This window comes from Octopus sinensis, linkage group LG3 (assembly GCF_006345805.1).
Source record: "Octopus sinensis linkage group LG3, ASM634580v1, whole genome shotgun sequence".
Taxonomy (NCBI): Eukaryota; Metazoa; Mollusca; class Cephalopoda; order Octopoda; family Octopodidae; genus Octopus; species Octopus sinensis.
In genome coordinates, this window is record NC_042999.1 from 115,939,721 (window position 1) to 115,962,451 (window position 22,731).

At 34.1% G+C, this 22,731-nt stretch overlaps 1 protein-coding gene and 1 long non-coding RNA gene across 2 annotated transcripts in view; both read left to right on the plus strand.

Moving 5' to 3' along the window:
- Nucleotides 1-12,015, plus strand: part of LOC118762547 — a 22,413-nt gene extending 10,398 nt beyond the window's left edge. Inside the window, exons 2-3 of the long non-coding RNA XR_004998300.1 lie at nucleotides 7,748-7,750; nucleotides 12,003-12,015. This is a non-coding gene — a long non-coding RNA (uncharacterized LOC118762547). The remainder of the gene's footprint in view (nucleotides 1-7,747; nucleotides 7,751-12,002) is intronic.
- Nucleotides 1-22,731, plus strand: part of LOC115209847 (rhodopsin, GQ-coupled-like) — a 74,232-nt gene that overhangs the window by 46,790 nt on the left and 4,711 nt on the right. The gene's annotated exons all lie outside the window — the stretch shown is intronic.

Genomic DNA, 22,731 nt, shown 5'->3' on the forward strand with positions numbered 1-22,731 from the left:
GGTTTCGGGTGTCTTTCTATCATACCTTATTTACAAATTTCTTATCATATCCGTATGAATATATGTAAGCAAATGATCGTTATAAGAATTAATTCATTAAACGGAGTTCAATAAATGTCATCAAATAAAATTAAATGAAGCGGATTTTGTTGTTAATGATGGATTATTCATATATTCGACTATTCTAGAGAGCTGTTTATGTCAAAAAGACCATGCTATCATCAAAGAAATAATGCACAGCATTGTCATATAATGCCGTTTTGTACTCATAAGTGGATTATAATTAAAACAGTAAGACGTTTAAAATTGTTACCTTGAGATTTTTCTTTATAATCTTTATAGTAATACCCATACCTTTTTTTTTACCAGTAAGCTAGAGATAAACGAGAGAGATATTTATTTGGATATGATAGGGAGGAAGTTAAGAGTAAACAATCAGATAACTTAGAAATATAAAAGTTACGCTTTTTAAGCCTTAGTCTTGAATTGTATTTCGTGAGTGTAATGAAGTAAGTAGATATTAATATAATAACAAAGAAAAAACTTAAGGTAATAATTTTAAACGTCTTATTGTTTTAATTATGATCTACAAAAAGACATTATATGATAATAATATGCATTATTTCTTTGATGATATCATGGTCTTCTTAAGAGAATCAGCTCTCTGGAATAATTAATTGAATAAATTAGCAATCCATCATTAGCAGCAAAATCTGCTTCAATCCATCTTATTTTATGACATTTATTGAACTCCGTTTAATGAATTATTATAGTGATCATTTGCTTATATATATATATATATATAATATATATATATATATATATATAAGGAGTAAATATTCAAGCGAATATTCATATAGATATTTTATTGTTATTACTATTAACGGCAAATATAAATAACTGATAATAATAACAACAAAAATATAGGTGGTAGCAAGCAATAATAGCATTAAATAGCTGGAGAATAAAATTTATATTAGCTCCTCCTTCTATCAAGTGGGCGTCTCGTGTGCCCTCTATTATAATTATATATATATATATATATATATATATATATATATATATATATATATATATATATATATATAAACACAATTACTGGAATGATTTCATTGTAAATTGCTTCAAATTTATCATGAGCAAAATCAGACCAAAGAACAATGTGACGGCATTTTAACAGAAGATGAATGATATATAAGTAATTAGCAACTAGAACAGCATTGAATACTCCATCACTACACTAGTTTCCACTGTGAATGAGCAAGTCTATAAATTTCTTTGGGATGTGAAAATTTAAAGACAATTTTTATCATTGTCTTTCAATACATATTCTCCTCTGGCTGTTAGATGTGGCTTGTCTTATAAGACTGTCACCTCTAGAATCTTCGTGCTTTCATTAAAACTTCTCCATCAAAGCTTCTCTTTTTTCCCAAGATAATTTCCAAATATCTGTGTCATAGGTTTGATACTGATTGATGTCTGTTCCTCTTTCTTTCATTCTATATACTGTCTTTTCGACTTCAAAGCATACTAGATCAGGTGCGGGATTGTAGTAACTTTTTGAATTTTATTTCTGTCAGAAGAAATTCTAATTTTATATATCGAGAACATGTCACATTATCAATATATGACATCATTGACAGCTCTGCTCTAACTCATGAAAACCCATTAAGAATTAGCTTACATTTTCCTCTTCTACTCAACACAAATTCCTTCTCAGCTGTGGGTAGAAATAATCGATATCACGCAGCCATATTGCCTGACTGGTGGTTAACCTGAAGCTTTTATGTCATCAAAATTATATTAAATAATAATCAAAGATCAGATATGAGTTAACAGAAAATAACTATTCAGCAAAATATATTTACAAAAGCCATTCTATGAAAAGTTATTTCGATGAGACGTATCAGTGCGACATGTGTGTGTATGTGTGTGTGTTTGTATGTGTGCGTATTTGTATGTGTGTGCATGTGTGAAAGTGTACATGTATGAATATCTGGATGGAAGGATCATACGTAAAAAAGAAACAGAAATAAGATAATTTGACAGCGATGACCGTACTCGTGTAATAAATTGATAGTCACCACCGTGGTGGGTGGATGAATGTTTTGTGTATACATAGCTGTGTTCTGTAAGATATATGTACAGGAATGTCTGCGTGGTTAAGAAGTTCGGTTTACAAGTATCTGGTTTTGGAGTTCGATCCCACTACACGGTAACTTGGGTAAGTGTTTTCTTATACAGTCTCGGGCAGACAAATGGCATGTGAGTGAAACTGGTAATCAGAAACTGATTTGCGCTCACTTCGACACCTGACGTGTGGCACACAATGCACCTATTCAGACAACGTCGATTCGATGGAGAGAGTGAGCTGATGTACGGCACGAACATTTGATCACTGTAAACAAATCATTTTTGTAGGTCATTCCCCAAAAACTAAACGCTCATACGTCGTCTTCGACGAGAGAGCCCATCATCATATATATACATATGTATTTACACATACTATAAATGCATTCATATATATATATACATATATATATATATGTGTGTGTGTGTGTGTGTGTGTGTGTGTGTGTGTGTGTATATGTATAAATATATATATATATATATATATATATATATATATATATATATATATATATATATATATATATATATATATATATATATTATATATATATATATATATATATATACATATATATATCAACCAGTATGGCTGAAGTCAAATTTCTGAAACAAATAAAAAAAATATATGAGTAAATATATGTAAAAGCTCAAGTGTATTGTCCATATATTTCATATATTTGAAATTTCAAGCAGACTCACATATTCAATTCATAGAATTCATCTCTAAAAACAAAACAAAAAACCCCTAAAAAAACAAACAAACAAAAAATAAAAGACCGTCCGCACGATTGGCAAGCCTACAATCAACGACTATCCATTTCTTCTCTATTTTATTTGCTTCATTCTAATGTTTATCTCTGCATCTATAACAGTAACTGTAAATTTGAAGGTACAGCTTTTTTTTCTCTCTCTCTTTAATCTCCATCTAAACCTATTCATTGCACCAGTCACTCCTTTGCCTAATCCATCGAATGAAGAAATTTTAAATGTATCTTTCTGCAAGATCTTCTCTGCCAGATATTTTCACTTCAACCACTAAACATGAAAAAATTCAAACTCAACACTAACTGCATTCATCTCACTTAGTTCTCTCAGTACGAGAGTTTCAAAAACAGCTCCTGATTTCTCATCCTATAACTGAAAAATAAAAAGAAAGAAAAAGACAAAAAAAAAAGAAAGAAACCACTTGATATGTTATTCTTCAAAACATAAACAAACTGTAGTGTAATTTTTCTTCATTTATATATTATAAAATAATGTTTAGCCAGTAGTAAATACCTTAAGAAATCATAACTTTTGCTTTGATATTTGTGAAATGTTTATATAACAAACATAATTTGTGACATATTGAACTGTATAACATGTTGAAGTCGTGATGAGAGAACCAGTCAGTACATGTGCAATAACTGAAACAAGTAAATGTGAAATTTGGCATATTAAAATCAAACAGTGTGGTTAATTACTTTCGAGTTCACAATATTGTACAGCTACTTAGTGAGTGCTTTATTTTTCGTGTTATTTTATATTAGATTTATTTATATCATCTTTTATTATTATTATTATTATTATTATTATTATTATTATTATTATTATTATTATTATTATTATTTTTTGCTGTGAAGTAGACTCTTAGATTCTTTCGTCATTACTTTAACATGCCTATGCTTCGCTGAAGAGCTCTAATCAAACCGACACATGTCGGAGTTGGCTCGCGTACTTGCAGAAATAAATAAAGCGATATTAGTCATTGATCAAATGTTGTCTTTTTCTTTTACCTCCTATTTTCAATAAGAGTTTTTTATGCTAATACACAAAACGTTAGCGCTAACTTAACCATTGCTTTTCAGGTGGGTGGCGTTTCAAAATAATTATTTTCTGTGATTTATACGCATACATAAGTGTATACATCTATTTATTCATGTATGAATGTATATATAAATGTACAGGAATATATATATATAAATAAAATATGATAAATGCGAAAACTAATTACTATGTTAGTGTCACACTTAATCCCCCTTTCTCAAAGAATTTTCAAGAAGATTAGAATCAACTTTTCTGGTTTTGAAATCCTCAAATCTGGTTTTAGTTATTTTTTAAAAGCTCATTTAACTCTACAGCAAAACTATTCTAACCTGACTTCCTGTGAGAAAATCGAAAGCATCATCAGTCCTGAGTTGATTCCCACAACTTTGCGGTTTTGTTTCGAAAACTTTTACAATAGTATACATCTCATGAATCAGCTAATTTTGTTCTTGTAATTTTAAATTGATGTCATTAAAATGGTTAGTTATATCTATGAGAATTACAAGGTCACAAATCCAGTTATCATTCAACAACTCAAGGACAAATTTACTCTCCATTTTTAAGATGGCGCATACCGATTCTCTGAGGCTATAAATCTGTTGAAGCATATTCATTTTACTTAGCCCAGCAAAGTAATAAACCGGATCACTATAACTTCGATTCAAATTATAAAAACTATCTAAAATGTTGATCGTTAAGTGCTCGGAATGTTATAAAATCTAGTGTTGGAATAACGACACGCATAACATTTCTAAATTTTACAGACCGATAAAAATAAGTACTAGGTTTACAAAGAATATATCCTGAGGTCGAGTTCTTCGACTAAAGGCGGCGCTCCAGCATGGCCGCACTCAAATGATTGAAACAAATAAAAGAAAAAAAAATATAAAAGAAATGACCTTAGAAATTAAATTTTCTTGATGAATTAATTATGCAAAGAATTGTGGGAAAATCGGTGTTTGATAAATTCAAAGAAGTTCATTCGTGTTTTAATTTTGATATAAAGCCTATCTTAGGCCCAACCATATATGTGGTCTCATCTATTGTTACACTGACGAGTCTTTGAAGCAGGAGATTAACTTCATTGTTGCTTTCTCTTCTTCATAAATTTTATATCCTGTAACGGTGTCTTTCATTGTCTGAACAGTATGTGATTATTGAGCGATTATCAATACTACGTATGAAAATTACCAGTTGGACCGAATCGGATATATGCTTTTGTCGATAGCCGATAGAAAATAATAACATACTCTTACTTTTTTCTGACAGCGTACTCTCGATACTGCTGCAATTTCTTCAATCCGTTATGTTATCATTCTGGAAACAAGTTAATCTTGTCAAACATATTTAACTTCCCCGGGAATAAAAGTTCAGCCACTGCTAAAAGACATTCCTTTACAAATTCACCGTCGGCATTATCTTTTTTATGTTTAGCAACTTTTTCGTCAACAATGTAACTTGCTTATATAATTCCGTCTAGCTCCATCTGCCTTTTAGAAAATAACGTATTTAAGCAGCGGATCTACTCCTTGAGAGCTTTTTGCTTATTAATATCTCCTTCATATTTATCGTACAGCTTAATGTTTTGCAGTCAAATGTGGTTTGACTTGAAATTGTTTAAAAGCGAAAGAAGATTCGTAACATCTTGAACACATCGACTCAGTTTTTATTTTGTCAAAGAAGTGATCATTTGTTCACTTTTCCTTGAATTTTCTTGTTTCAGAAATTTTCTTTTCTTTGTATGAAATCATGAGTTATGATATCAAAAATTTGAATTTAAAATAAAGAATAATTATTGATTTAATACTCAGTTCACTTCCACTGTTTATAACTGTTTGCTGCGATAATTCAGCGACTGTACAATACATGTATATTGCGCAGTGTAGCTTTGCACACACTTTGAAAGTAAAGTTTTGTCAGTCCTGTCTGATAACGATACACCCCGGTTGTTACAGGCGCTGAGTTATTGCAGCAAGTCGTTATAAGCGATGAAACACAATTTGAACATTAAAACAATAATTTTCATTCACTGATGGAGTGTCCTGTATAGAGAGACCAGTTTAAGGCTCTTGAATGAATGGACGGTTGCAAATTGACTCTAAGGCACGTTGAAAATTACAGAGATGACAAATATTTTAATTTTTCTAACAGATGCACACACAACGCAACAAGCATTAATAAGTAAGGGAGGTTAGTTTGAAGTTTAAAAACTATTCCTCCTTTGATACCAGCTTCCCCAAAACGTTTTGAGTGAAAGTGTAAGTGTACAAGTGAGAACGAAATAAACTACATTGTAAGAAATTCTATTTTCCTCATGAAATTAGGTGTACTGTTTAGAAAGTCAGATACCGCAGTTTGCTCCTGACTGATCTTCACATTAACTTATATTGCTTTTCACAAAAGCTTGGTGATTTAAGCAAAGAGCAATGACAAAAATTTCATCAGAATATGCAAGCAATGGAAGTGAAGTAGCAGAAAAGGTGAATACACACAGGATGAGAGAGGACCCTCGGAACTTTTAGTGGGACTGCTCTGCTGAATCTCATTCAAGGAAATTATAGAAAAATGCTTCATGTACGTTGATTGGATCGTAAGTTTAAATAAGAGGTGGTATCAAAACGGTCCCCGTCTAGTTCTGTAGCAAGCCAACAGATGGCAGTACACAGCTGCATGCGCAGTGGGAGCTGGCCGTGACCTTCCTGAGGTAGTGTGCCGAATGGCATAGTTATGTTTATTTCGCATGTAGTGAGATTTGTATTTTTGTTACCACGTGTACGCTGTAGTGTGCGATTTTTGTCATGGACAGGAAGTTGAAACAAAGAGCTAACGTGAAATTTTGCGTTGAACTTGGGAAGTCTTCTACAGAGACATTGAGCCTGCTTCGGACAGCTTACGGCGGCGAGACAATGGATCTTACGCAATATTTATTGTGGCACAGTGCTTCAAAAGCGAAAGAACGTCTTTGGAAGACGATGAGCAATCTGGAAGACCTGCCACGAGTGTTAACCCCGGGAATATATATATATATATATATATATATATATATGACGGGCTTCTTTCAGTTTCCGTCTACCAAATCCATTCACAAGAATTTGATCGGTCCGAGGCCATGGTAAAAGACACTTGCCCAAGATGCCACGCAGTGGGACTGAACCGGAACTATGTGTTTGGTAAGCAAGCCACTTACCATATAGCCACTCCTGCACCTATGTATGAAATTAAGGAGTGTAAAAAAAACATGTGGAAGTTGAAAGGACTTTACATAAAATAAATGCTAAATCAACGTTTAGAGGACAAGGCAACGGAAAGAAAAAAGAGTAGGGATAAAAAGTCAGAAGAATCTGTATTTCTAAGTAGAGTAATCCCTCGACATATTGCGGTTCAGCTATTGAGCACTCAGTACATTGCGGATTTTTCTGGCTAATATATGTAAATTTATATCGCGTGTTTCTGCGGCCGAACGGCATTTATATTTCTTTAGATCTTAATTATTTCTGTGGTAAAATAAGCATTTTCACGCCTAAAAATTGATAGATTAATAAATAGAAATAGAGTATAGTACTGCACTATATAACACATTAATATAATAAAAGAAAGTACGTAGTGTACCGTAGATAAGTAAACAAAGAATCGCACATACTGTATGGAAAACAAAACTCGGGCGGTGAGTGTGTAGCATTGTTTTGCATTTATAATAAAATAAATATATATAAATTATAAAAATGATAAAAATTATATACAATACAGTACTGTTTCTACTTCGTGAATTTTTACCTATCACGGGAGGTTTTGGAACGTAGCAGCCGAGATAGTCGAGAGATTACTGTATACAGATATAACTACCTAAATTAACGTTTATTACCCGTGTAAGCGAGAAGAATTAAATAGGCTATGTAACAGGGAGTGGTGCTTCTAAGAAGCATCCTTTTGACATAATAATGAGTCCTAATTTAAGCACGAAGCCAGCAGTTTTGAAGAGAATGGATTAATCGATTCAATTAATCGAGGTCAATATACTGATCTCGAAGGGATGAAATGCGCAGTTGACCTCGGCAGAATTTGGAGCTCAAAGTGCAAAGAATCGAGGTAAATGTCGCAAGGTATTTTGCTGATCCTGTAGCTATTCTACCAGTTCACCAGCTTTACTTTTTATATGATAATTATTTCAAATTTTGACACACAAATAGCAATTTTAGCAGGTTGGGAGTTTGCTGATTACATCGGCCCAAGTACTTGATTAATACTTCAATTTATCGACCCCGAAAGGATGAAAGGCAAATTTGACATCGACGACATTTAAACACAGAACTTAAAACTCAGAGGAAATACTGCTAAACATATCTTTTTGACACGCTGAAGATTCTGCTAGCTCACTGCCTTTGATTTCAAGTTTTTCACGAAATCGGAACTTATTTCGACTGGAACTTATTTTATCAATCCCAAAAGATGGAATACAAAGTCAAACTCAGAACGTTAAATCAAGAAAAATACTGCCGAGCATTTTGCCCTGTGTGCTTTATACCCTTGGTAAGATAATAAAGTAGTCTTCTGTCTGTTTTGTTCAATCGGTGCAGAAACATCTAGCACTTATATATTGAATTATAGTATAACTGGATGAGAGTTTCACAAACTTTTGTGTCATTAACGTAATCATCATGCTAAGTGATCGGGATAAAGTATGTGGTTAAGCTAACTTTTTCAATTACAAATACAATTTATCTTAGGAGCTTCGATATAGTTTTACTTGCTGAGTTTCACTAACAAGATATTTTTTTCTAAAATGTTACACAATATAGGCGCAGGAGTAGCTGTGTGGTAAGTAGCTTGCTAACCAACCATATGGTTCCGGGGACAGTCCCACTGCGTGGCACCTTGGGCAAGTGCCTTCTGCTATAGCCTCGGGCCGACCAAAGCCTTGTGAGTGGATTTGGTAGACGGAAACTGAAAGAAGCCTGTCGTATATATGTATATATATGTATATATGTGTGTGTATGTGTTTGTGTGTCCGTGTTTGACCCTCTAGCATTGCTTGACAACCGATGCTGGTGTGTTTACGTCCCCGTTACTTAGCGGTTCGGCATAAGAGACCGATAGAATAAGTACTGGGCTTACAAAGAATAAGTCCCGGGGTCGATTTGCTCGACTAAAGGTGGTGCTCCAGCATGGCCGCAGTCAAATGACTGAAACAAGTAAAAGAGTAAAGAGTAAGAGTAATATGATCACACTTTGAATCTCAATCATTCAAGCATGCCTTCTCCATCTAATATATTCATAAACATATACATACATATATGCAAGCATGCATGCATATAGATATACATATATATTGCATACATAATAATACATACATGCATATGTGTGTGTGAATGTGTGTGTACAAATGCATGTGTGTGTATAGCGACAAATGAGTAGTAACTGGATTTTTATTTCCTACAGTAGAATTTCAATCTTCTTGGAGACTCCAATTCAAGGGCATAGATAGCAACGAGCTTCTGTTGAATGATGCATTGGAAGAACTTAGATTTTCTAATTTTCAGGACCATAATATATTTCTGAAAGACACTTGTGTGTAAAAAAAAAACATGGAGCTCGCTTAAAATGCAGGAGGTGGATAGTTGGGCACATTGATTCGATTTTATTTGACCTCCTCAGTGATGAACTTCCTCAGGACATTTTGAGCTAAGCTGTAAAATATTTTCTCTGGCATAGAAACTGAAATCAGTAAACAAAATATTCACTAATTTACATGAGAGCTGCCCGGCTAGAATTAAATCAATACATCTACTAGAAACAGCATTAGATTAAGATAACGATGCGAATAGCATAATGTATATGTATAAGTAGAGCAGCGCTATTATATTGGCATAGAAAAAATTCTCAAAGTGTTGTGGGTGTATGGTAAGAAGTTTGCTTCTCAACCATATAGTTCCAGGTTCAGTCTCACTGCATGGCATCTTAGGCAAGTAACTTGTACTATAGCCACAGGCCAACCGAAGCCTTATGTGAGAATTTGGTAGATGGGAGCTGAAAGAAGCTCGTCGTATATATATATATGTAAACACATGTGCACACACACATCTGCATATATATATATAGATGTGTGTGTGTGTGTGTGTGTGTGTGTGTGTGTGTGTACATTTGAGTTTGTCTCCCTTCACCGCTTGAAAACCGGGTGTTGGTTTCTTTACCTCTCCGTAACTTAGCGGTTCGGCAAAAAGAGTTCGATTGATTAAGTAGCAAGCTTTTTAAAAAAATAGTGATGTCGATTTGTTCGATCAAACCCTTCAAAGAAGTGCCCCAGCATGGTCGCAGTCTGATAACTGAAACAATTAAAAGAATAAAAGGATAGAATGACAAAAAGAAAGAATATTATTATTATTATTCTGATATATGTCAATGCATAATTTATAAACACACACAAACACACACACGTTCACATAGAATCTATCAATATGAGTGGGAGGCCGACCACCGAAACGTAAATGTTAAGCTAGATTTGTCGATGTGATTAGACGAATGACGTATTTTTTTATCACCAACGTATATTTTCCAAAATTCTCTTTTGTGTAACACGTATACATTTTATTTTGTTATGTGCCAATGCTGTACATAATCATTAGCCTCTTATTTTTCTCTTTGTGTTTGCGCTTTCTTTTCATTTTCTGATTGTAAATTTTGTTTCAAATTTTAGCTAGCAGCATCACGCTTTCTTCAGTAGTCTTGTTTAGAGAGATGAAATAGTAATTTGTAATAGTATAAGAGATAAAAATAAATTTAACGCAAAACAAAGAACAGTTTATCTTCAAGCATTGTTCTTTTGTTGTAATACAAGTAATGTTGACAATATATCATTTTAGTTTCTTTCTGTTTTATTTTTTCCCCGTTGTTTCTTACTGAGTTACTAGGATGCTTGATTTGACAGAGTCTCAACAAGAGTCTCATGCAATTTACAAATGTAAATTAAATTGCATAATGTTGTCTATTGAGAAATTTAGTACATTACTTGCTGTGTCGACAATCTCTATGGTTATGAATTATGCATGAAGTGTAGATGAGAAGTTGAATCAATGTTAGAGTGTCGGACAAAATTTATGTGGGTGCTTCGTTACAGAACTTTATCTTCTCAGTTCAAATCCTGCGCAAGTCATCTTTACCTTTCCACTCTGTGCTTGTTAAAATGGATATGAGTAATCTGCGGTGAGTGGACTCCTTCAAAAAAAAATTCCTTTCCCCTATACATACCTGAATATATATGTAAGAATTAAAGTTGGAATAGGTAGTTTTGATACGGGGCCAAAATATTTTGAAGTGTATAGCTTTGTTTCCTTACGGTCAAAGTTGAAGTTTGTACCACAGGATATGAATTTGCCTCTCTGTAGGTTCGATAATTTAAGTACCATCGAGTGCTGGTGTCAGTATAGTCGCTTGGGCCCTCTCCATAAATGTATGGCTTTGTACAAATGGTGGAGAGTGTTAGTTATGTATAAAGTGAGAGAGTGTCACAGTGGGATAAGGCATGTCACAGTTTGATTTCGAATTGCTGATACAATTCATCAGACTGGCTTCTATACAGTCTCCGTCTACATAATTTCATTACAAGGTATGGGTCAGTTCGAGGTATTAGAAAATGACACTTGCCCAAGACGCATTGCGGCGACATCGAACCAAGAATCTAGAGGTGGTGATGTGAACTTCTTAAATACTAGGCCGTACTTCGTATATGTACACACACACACACACACACACGCACACACACACACATACACACACATTTGTAAGAAGTGAAGAGTTCAAATGCACAAAGAAATTTTAGAATTAATTAGAATTTAATTAGATTTCAAAATATAAGAATACACTTGACTGGTTTCACATGAACTATGTCTTATCTAGCCGTTGTTATAGAATTTTTTTTTTTTTTTTTTGAAAGAGTATGACTCAAAATGCTATCTGTTAATGTACAAATTGGTTGGTGGACGTTCATCTGTAAAGCTCATGTGACAGCCGCATAAGAAAATCACATAAAAGTTTTTCTCCTTGAATATGTCGTATGACAGTTAGAAAAGTGAGATATGAACAAATGATATTTATTACTGTTTTCTCTCTCGTTTTATGTCAAGAATGATAAAGATTGAAACTTAACTTTGATCAAAAAATATGTAACTGTTTAAATAAAAGTATTATAGATAATTATTCTTTATCATTCTGTAGAACAATAATGCTATCAATTAGTGCTAGTTCACTCCCACTGAACATGTTAAAATATATCCCTTCTTTGTTAACAAGGTGCAGGATAAGATAACGTGGTATCGAATAACTAAGATATATGATGGCTGCTACATGAATTATGGCTTTCTTAAGAGCGAGCGGAAGTAGACACGTAATATATTTATACAATAATTAATTTATAGGAAAAGCGAATCGTGTATTTCTGATGTTTTATCGCCTTTTCAGCTGTGATTTGTGTTTTTTAATAAACAATTTTTTCTTATTTGTTCTTGTTTGGTCTGTGGTATTGTATGCACATTGATAGAGGGTAAAGACAAAAAAATTGGGAGATTTGGTTTCGTACATGTGTCCAGATTTTCGCTAAGTGGCATTTGTTTAGTCCTGGGATTTGGATTTGTTGACGATGAATTGTTAATCTAATTTTAAAAGTGAGTTTAGTTTGTCCAGTGCAATCTTCCTTGCATCTGTTGCATTTGATTACATATATAAAATTTTTTTTTTGAAGAACGAGATGATTTTTCATAGTAAAAATTTGTTTCGATTTAAATATATAAGTTGTATCCTCAATAAGGCTGTCTGCTCCATTCTCGAATTATTTTATTTCGGATATACTTTCACAATGATATTCCCCGCGTGGATCTTTCCATGCTCCCCTGCATCGTAGCCAATCGATGTTCTTCCCTCTTTGCAATAGCCCACGTCCCACTTGCGTATAAGAGCGCAAGTAAGACGGTGCTATTGAAGTGTCTGACGTGTAAGGTTTTGTCGAGCTTTGCATTGAGTACATCCTTTATTGAGGCAAAGGCCTACCATCCTGACCTTGTTCTTTTCGAAATTTTGGCATCCATTTTACAGAAGATATTCACTGTGTGCCCTAAGTAGACGTACTCCTTCACCACCACGATTTCATTATTTTCCATATCTATTTTGCTATCTACCACGCTTTTGGGCCACATATATTTTGTTTACATATGATTCATCTTAAGGCCTGCTGCAGAGGAGAGCTTTGGAGAGATGGTATTTCCTCATTTGACGTTCTCAACTGGAAGCCATACTGGTGGTCAGAAAGAACGAGAGAGAGAGAAAGAAAGAAAGAGAGAGAAAGAAAAGGGAGAAAGAGAAAGAGGGAGAGAGACAGAGACAGTGAGATTGAGACATAGACTGAGAATGATGAAGTTAGACGAGATAGTTGATACTAAAGTCGAGTGTCTTTATCAAAATTCCATTGTAACTTTCAATAACGGCTATAAAACATGATAAGGAGGTGTCGCATAACTAGCTCCTACTTATCTGTAACTACAAAAATTCTCTTAAATCAGGAGTAATGAAAGTTAAACCTCTTTACAATAATCAATAATCTCGTAAGTCAAAAGAAAAACAAAAAAAAGACATTATGTAAATTTAACCTTCTACTTTCCCCTAATATTTGCCTTCAATAAATAACGGAAAATACACATACACAGATACTTATCTAGTTTTTCCAAAAAGATGGGTATTTCCAAAGCAGTGGAATATTTTGAACTTCTTTTCAAGTTATAGTGATACCATGTGCTGCTTAATACGAGACATTGTTTACGTTTTGTATATTCGTAAGGGCTTTTATTTTTTTCTGTTTTTCCCTTCTATATATTCCTGATGGTTTTTCTTTAAATTTGTCTTATTACGTTTTCACTCAAAACTTATTCAGATGATGATTTTTTTCCCGAGCGAAAATCGAAGTTATATTAGAAAATTCGTAAAATCCACGTGTTGTTATTTGCAATGTATATAATTCCTACATTCGCAAAAGATTCTTCATGCTTAATATATTTCACTTTATATTTCCTCAAGTGTATACTTTGTCATTCAGGAAAACATTCAAGGCTTTCTTGGGTTTTATTTATAATAGACTTCGCAGCTTTTCAGAAAATTTTTGGCCATTTTCTAAGAGCTTAGAAAAACACGTGTTGATCAGAGGCGAGTGTACAGGTGTTAGCTATTCAAAGAAATGACAACTAAATAGGGAAGCAAATTTGTGTTTAGAAGCGAGAAGGTACTGCAAATTAAAGTGGATGGAGTTTGAAAGAGATACCATTCATAATGTTAATTGGAGTAGACAGGCTAGGACCATTAGTAAAAAAACTCGCACAAAGATCCTAACACTTTTGAAGATCTAAAGTGTTCAATAAAGTCACTTAAAATCTGAAGCAATGTAATATACAGGGATGTGTCCTGGAACAAAGAAATTTACTGAGATTATTCTTGAAAAGAGGAAACTATCAGTAATAGGATTTTCTTCCTTTCTAGTGCAGATTGGAAGCTCTTCTAGTGATAATAAGAGTACTTTAAAGATTTCTGGGGGCTCAAACCAGAATTATTCGGTTCAAAACCGCTGAGTAATCCTCTAGGAATAATCTTGTGATAGACATGATGTTATATGTCAAAGTACGAGGGAGAGAAGAAATAAAGTTATGCTCAAGGGACTTCTGCAAGAAATTTGACTAAATTTAAGATATGAGCAAATTCAAATGTACAGTACTAAATACGGATTTAAAAAAAATTCAGTAGATGTACAACAGCTGCAGATTCCAGTTTATTCGATGTTATTTTAGTCATGAGTTTCCTGTAGTGAATTAGTGAGGCAAAGAGAGAAGACAATACCTATGGCTCTTTACAAAGCCCCGAAAGTGGTGGAGACCTGTCCGAAAATCCTTGCAACAGAGAGGATTCCCTAAAGGCACATAAGGTGCCAAGTGGTGGTGTTCAACCAGACGACGGAATAAGCCAACTGCTCAAGTAGGTCATGTCGGGATTTAAATTTTGAATACATAGCGTCAGAGTAAATACCGCAAGGCATTCGGCTGACGTAACAGTTTCGTCAATACCCCGTCCTGGATTGGCACTTTTCCATCGACCCCCGAACGAATGAAAGGTGAAGCTGACATCGGCAGGATTTGAGTTTAGAGACAAGAGAGTCTAGTTAAATGACGTGAGCCGTTCTCTCCAACAATCTAACGACACTACCCGGAATTCGATGAGAATAACGGTCTAATCAGTAAAGGTACGAAAGAGGAGACATCTTGTTCTTTCACGAAGAGAAATTTAAAATCTATTGCGAAAAACCCTGTTCAAAACATTAACTACTTAACCTTCTCGATAAATGTTTGTGTGTGTCTGTGTCTATGTAAATGGCTGTACGTGTATTCATATATAGTATACTTTGTGTCTGCATGTGTGTGTGTATTAGTGTGTGTGAGTGCATTCGCGTGTGCGTGCGTGAATGTGTACATATAGTGTGTCTTGTGTGTACAAGCATAAATACGGCTGCTACTGTTACGCTTAGAGATTCACGTAAATCCTCATCATCGACTCTGTTTCCGAATAGTTATTAAACAACTGTTTAGTAATATTACTAATTATATTATACAGACCAAATGTAGGAGAAATGATTAAAAACAATGTTATATTATTTGTTCCTACGTACATTTCATTGATATTTGCATTAGATATTCCAAGTGCAATTGGATGATTTACCAGAACACATCATCAGAGAACACTTTATTGCATTATGTTACAGATAACTAATGTCGTTAGTTGGGTACATGATGAGGTATTTTATAAGTATTTTGAGAGGGAAGTAGAAAGAAAACTGTGGTTAGAGAAAGATAACGAGGTACGAAGAATCTAGAGAAAAGAAAGAGAAAAGGGAGAGCGAAAAGAAGAAAGAAAGGAAAAAACAGAAAATAAAGTGAGAGGGGAAAAAGAGAGAGATGCAAGAAGATAGAAAAAGTTAAGACAAGATTGTAATTAAAGAAAGACAGACTTAGTTGGACTACGATGCAAAACACAAAAATGGTCATTCCAATACATTCTTAAATCTGTGTACAAAACCGGAATCTGTCAAAAGTAGCAGACGTTCACTTACACGTGATCAAACTGCTTGAAACAAATGAATAAATGTCATCAAGGATACTGTTAATCAACCTTTTGATTACCCGACAGCAGAGCAGCTTGTTGATGTCTATCATAAAAATCATACGTACCGACAACGCTACTAAATTATCTGGTGGTATCCGTCTGTAACAATACAACTCAATCAGGGTCCATATAGCCCTTGAGGCTCCATATATGATTTTTGGGGGTCCACGCAACAAAATAGTAAATTGGGAATCCACAAAAGTATTTTAAAGGCCCCTTATCCGCATATTTTCGCCTATACCCACTCTATTTGATCCGTCTTATAGCCTCTCTTTACATTGTGAAATGATTCCTGTAAAGATCATCGGTTTCTTTCTCTAATGTTTTTTTATAGTTCAACGTACACAAGTTAGTGTGTGAAAAAACAAAATAGGAATTTTAATAGAAGTTTCTATAAAACTACTTTTTAAATATCGAATGACTATGGGAGACCACCAGAATAGATTATTAATCAAAGAGATCTTTAGATAAAATTATGGTTGAGAACCTTTGGTCAATATGAACGGACGTCATCGATAACACGAGTAACCACGTGACCAACCATACGACCAGTTAAAAGACACCCATCACCTTTAAATGCTCCAAACCAACAGTTTTCTAACTGACAAATACCAACCCTTCCCTCTCCATTTATTGAGATACAAAATAGAGCTTTTATCCAGATAATTCTTTCTTCGCCATTGTTTTGTGAGAAATTTAAAAATCACTTAGTACAATTTAGATAATTTAACCGAAAGAAAAATGTACAGAAATAAAAACATATAATAACATTATGTATGCTTATTGATAAGAGCATCCTTTTTAGGTTGAATGTTTAAGACAAGTGGCGTATCACCTTCCATGTATAGACGACTTTTGAATTTCGTGTTTATTCTAGCTAAAACAGAAAAACCTTTTCTATATGAATACGTTGAACCAAATGGAAATTTGTTTCTGCTCAAATTGCTTTCCTTAAGCAATTTGAGCAGAAACAAATTCATTCCAAAATCTTTGGAAATTAAAAAGCTGAAACATTTTCAAAGTATCATCAATTTTCATATCCATACATTCTTCTCTTAACTCTTTCGAAACTTTTTTAATATAAAACATAAACAGCTTCCTTACCCAATTATACTTTTTTTTTTATCTTAGTTCTCACAGAAGCATTTATACTTTCTTGAGGGTACAGAAAAAAATTATCGTAAACTTTTTCTATACCTTCAAGAAAGATATTTTTGGTAGAGTCAGCAATTTCTGCAGCTTCTGAAAAACGCTTGAAGAGAAAGAAATGACACTTAATTCTTTTTTGATAATTCAGAATATCACTTTCTTCACTAATATTTCTTTTTTGCAGGAACAGTATATCAATTTGAATGTGAATGCTCTCCTTGGAGGTACAACAAGTTAAGAGCAATGACTTTATCAACGAAGTCAGTGATATAAGATAAATATATCACAAATCTCCCCTCAGTCACAAAATTTATTTTTATGATAAAAGAAAATCCATTATTTCTGCATGAATCTCCAGTACCCCTCCCTGAACTTTTCTGCAAGGCAGCTATTTAGTATTTCAGTGTAACAGTAAGATATTCTAAGTAGATCCTACTGTATTACATAATTCAGAGAGTAACCTAACATTTGTTAGATTGGTTTAAATAAACTTGACAATAAGCACAGATATGGCGGTGTGGTTAAGAAGTTCGCTTCACGACCATGTTGTCTCGGGCTCAGTCCCACTGCGCAGCCAGCACCATGGGCAATTGATATATATATATATATATATATATATATATATATATATAGGTATATATATACCTATGTGAGTTATTTTCTGAGTATGCATTGTCTGGAGACTTTTATTTGCAGTTGAAGAAATAGCCAAATTTTTGGCTGCTATTTCTGAAAAGTTCGTTGTGTGGTAAAGTGAATTTTTTTACTTTACCATATTTATATATATATATATATATATATATATATATATATATATATATATATATATATAGTTCACAGATGAGATCCAAATATTCTCCATATAGAAGACACTTAGCAATGCTCAAAAGATTCAAACTTAGACTCCGATGCCTTTACAGGAATCATTTCACAATGTAAAGAGAGGCTATAAGAGGGATCAAATAGATTGGGTATAGACGAAATTATGCGGATAAGAAAATTAGACACGTCAAATATATTAAATATATTAAATATAGTAAATGTAAAATATGTATGTATGTAAACAGGCAAAACGAGAGAAAGCAAAAAGTAGAAACTTTCAGATGATGAATTTTTATGTATAAATATATAGTAATTTATCTTAATAGATCCAAATTACACAGAATGCAAAAGACAGAGAAAATTAAAGGGATGGAAGAAAGGTGTTTAAAGTCCAACAGCTGTTTCTGGAGTTCTGCGATCCATAATAATCTTGGTAGATTTAGTTCATCACATTATTCGGCCGTATTGATGCAACTAACATTGAATGGGATGATCCTTCTTGATCAGGGTAGAGAAGATCTTACATTTCAGATCGCATTACGGAAAAGTTCCATCTTTGAAATTAATATAAATATCTATATATTTATACATAAAAATTCATATATGTATATACGTATATATGATAGATCGCTAGCCCCTACACATTCTTTATTTTCACTCCCTGTTTCTTTCTGAGTTCATTTCCGTGGAAGAGAGTAGGCTCGAAACGTTAAAGACATTTCACTTCCCGAGCGTTATACTAATACATCTGTTTGTTGTCTACACTACCTGTCTTCGTTTTTGGTCTCTCTCTCTCTCTCTCTCTCTCTCTCTCTCTGTATATATATATATATATATTATATATATATATATAATATATATAGTGCGCTCTCAAGAATCGAACTGCAGCTTTTGAGCTGTCAGTGTAACGGACAATCGACGCTGTCTGCATCCATTTTTACACACACACACACACACACACAATCACACGCACGTATACACAAAATCATGCAAAACTTGAAAGTAATTTATTTTACACAAAAGCTTAATGTACTTATAATCGATCATAAATTCATATGAAAATAAGTCCCATGGAGTACAGTAATATTTTGTGTCTGTTTTAATCTCCGAAGAGAAGAAACTATGACAAGAAACCAATGAATAAATTACATAAAACAAAATAGAAGGAAAATATTGTACGAGAGCAAAACTGTATTTATCAATTTAATTTATATTTCATTAGTAATGGATTCACTCCAAAGCATCATACATATTCGCATATTTGAGCAGAAGTGACGCAAATACACACACACCACACACACATACACACACACACGCACGCACGCTTGCACACACACACACACGTACACACACACACACACCACAATCACACGCACGTATACACAAAATCATGCAAAACTTGAAAGTAATTTATTTTACACAAAAGCTTAATGTACTTATAATCGATCATAAATTCATATGAAAATAAGTCCCATGGAGTACAGTAATATTTTGTGTCTGTTTTAATCTCCGAAGAGAAGAAACTATGACAAGAAACCAATGAATAAATTACATAAAACAAAATAGAAGGAAAATATTGTACGAGAGCAAAACTGTATTTATCAATTTAATTTATATTTCATTTAGTAATGGATTCACTCCAAAGCATCATACATATTCGCATATTTGAGCAGAAGTGACGCAAATACACACACACACACACACATACACACACACACGCACGCACGCTTGCACACACACACACACGTACACACACACACACACACACTCATACAGGCACATACATGTGTGTGTATGTGCATGCGTATATGTACGCAATGTATATGTGTGAATATACATGCGTGTGTATGTGCGCGCGTGCGCATGTGTGTGTGTGTATGTGTGTTAGACATACGTATGCTTCACTTATTTAAATTTATCTTAGAAACGAGACATTAATCTGAGCGAGATCAAGAAGAAATTCAAAATATACTTATAAAAAAAAAGCTTTGAATAAATCCAGTTTATGTTGTTTGATTAACTTACGCATTTATGTATGTATGTATTATGTATGTATTATGTATGTATGCATGTATGTATATTAAATATATATATAATATATATATATATATTATATATATATATATATATATATATATATATATATATATTATACAAAATGGGACAAGCACGCAAAACATCCAGGCAGCTAGGTGATACAAAAAGGGACAACAAAAATCCAAATAGACGATACAAAAAAAAACAAGGATGGGTCATTCGAAGCCCTCTATCCTCAGTCAAGCACCAGATTATCATCGCAATTTCGGCTGTGTCATGCACTGGTGTGGAGATCAGCTGCCCAGTGGATATAAATGTCTCGTCAAAGATTGTGGAAGAGAACATCTATGGAGATATAATGAGTGAGAGTTCTCATAAGAGACTATCAATTTTCATTTCCATTATCATAGGGGCATTGGCTTTATAACAGCAGCTCTGCATTGCGGCCTAGAAATGTTAAGGTTCTTCTAGATTTAAGAAAACTGATTCACATCCTCCAAATATAATCCATTAAAATTTGTAAGACATTTCAGGGATTTTCCATTTGCGTTTTCTTGGTTGAACATATCTTTTATCATTTATCATTTTACTTGTTTCCGTTATTAGACTGGAGCACCTGCCTGAAGAATTTCTAGTCGAATGCATCGACTCCGGTATTTTTTATAAACTTGGTACTTACTCTATCGATCTCTTTTGTCGAGCTGCTAGAATACGGGGACATGAACACATTAACATCAGTTGCCAAGCGCTGGTCGAGATCAAACATTGACACAAATACACACACACACACAAAATATATATAATTTAGATTCAGTTGAATTAAGTATTTAAATTTAGGCACCTTGTTAGGACGAACTTATCTGCACTCTCAAACAATATTTGATGAGTATGAAACTCTACATAGACTTTTTTCCACCCGATATTCATGCGTGTATATGATGATGACACGATCCAATTTAGTGAATAAATCCGCTCTTGTTTGTTCAGACATGTACTTTATATATTCCAAATTCTTCCAAAGTGCAGATTCCAGGGTAGTTGAGTAAAATATGAGTAACAAAGATGTATAAGTGTCAATTCATTACGGCCGTTTCGAGCGACTCCTTTAATTGATCAATGAAAGCATTACATCATTACAAAGAAAACCATTCTCATTAGATGACCACATAGACCTCAAGCATAAAAGACAAGTTAAATATTTAATCATATTCATATCATCAAAAAAGAGCAAATATTTGCAAAGATTCTGCTGCTAAATGTTTTGACAGAATGAAAAAAGAACAGTACAGCGACAGATAAGCCAGTAATTAGCATAGGCTAGAGGGGGTGAGAGAGGGATAAATAAGTGTAGTGACCCCATTATCTACAATCGAAGACAATAGGGAGAAGGTATTCTTTGAAATTAGATCTTTAGGGGGTTATAAATTAATTAGTATCATGACAGACTGTACTACTAGCTGAGAAAATTGAACTTTACATCCGGTTATATGAGCAACAAAAGCGTGCTCATATAGCCGGATGTGAAGTTCAATTTTTTCAAAAAATAGAACGTCTGTCATGATTCTAATTGAACAGGTATACATGGAGACACAACTTGGTCCTTAAGGTTATCTTCAATGCTATAAAGAACCAAATTCGTCTGAACAACACTGAGAAGAAACCGTTGAAAATACCAACTAGAGATTTCGTTACCTTCGTGCGCTCCGGTCAGCGGATCCGTTTCAAGAAGAAGAACAAGAAACTTCCTGTGAAAGATGAAAGTAGAACGGCTATTTGGAGGGGACTGCAGATTTACTTGGGTAAGGAAGTTTGCGGGCTGGAGACAAACATAATGATATGAATGACAAATGAAATGATGAAAAATGAAGGCAACAAGCAACGCCCGCCGATTGCTGTTTACCCGAAAACATTGTTTTTTTTTAATGGTTCATACTCGATGCAATAAACCTCTTACATTTTTTCTATACAAAAACCCTTTATGAAGCAATAAACCTCTTACACAGTTGAATTAAATACAATAATACAATGAAAAACAATAAAAGTGAGGCACCAAGCCTCCCACTTTCATTATCAGTTACATGCTCTTCTATCCGACCAGGCTCCTCGCTTCTTCGAAGCATCTAGACGGTTCCAAGCCGGACCACTTTGCCATGTATCTAAAGGAGTCCCCTGGGAAGGAATTCACTATCCTGCACAGATCGGTTTCCCATATGACCTCCGCAGCCACCTGCGAAGGCCACTCAGGGTCCTCCGTGCAGGACAGAAGCTCCTCCCGCCGGCCTTTTCTTTCAAACTTCTTGACAAAGTTTTGTAATGTCCCTTCCTTGTGGAAGGGGACCACAAATTGCTCCTCCGGTGGAACTACTCCCACCGAAGGAGCTTCAGGACATGCCGCAGTGTGTCACAAACCGCCGGCAATGTCCCCGTTTTTATTTTTTGTCTTCTTTTTCCTTTGAACCACGGGAGGGTGGTGTTCCTCTGCTTTGTCCAGCAGATCCTCCCTTCCTCCCTCAGCCTTCGGATCCTTCTGTGGGCAAACATTGTTGCCCACCTTTCGTTTCTTTCCTTTTTTCGAGGAGGTTTCCACCGCGACTTCCTCCT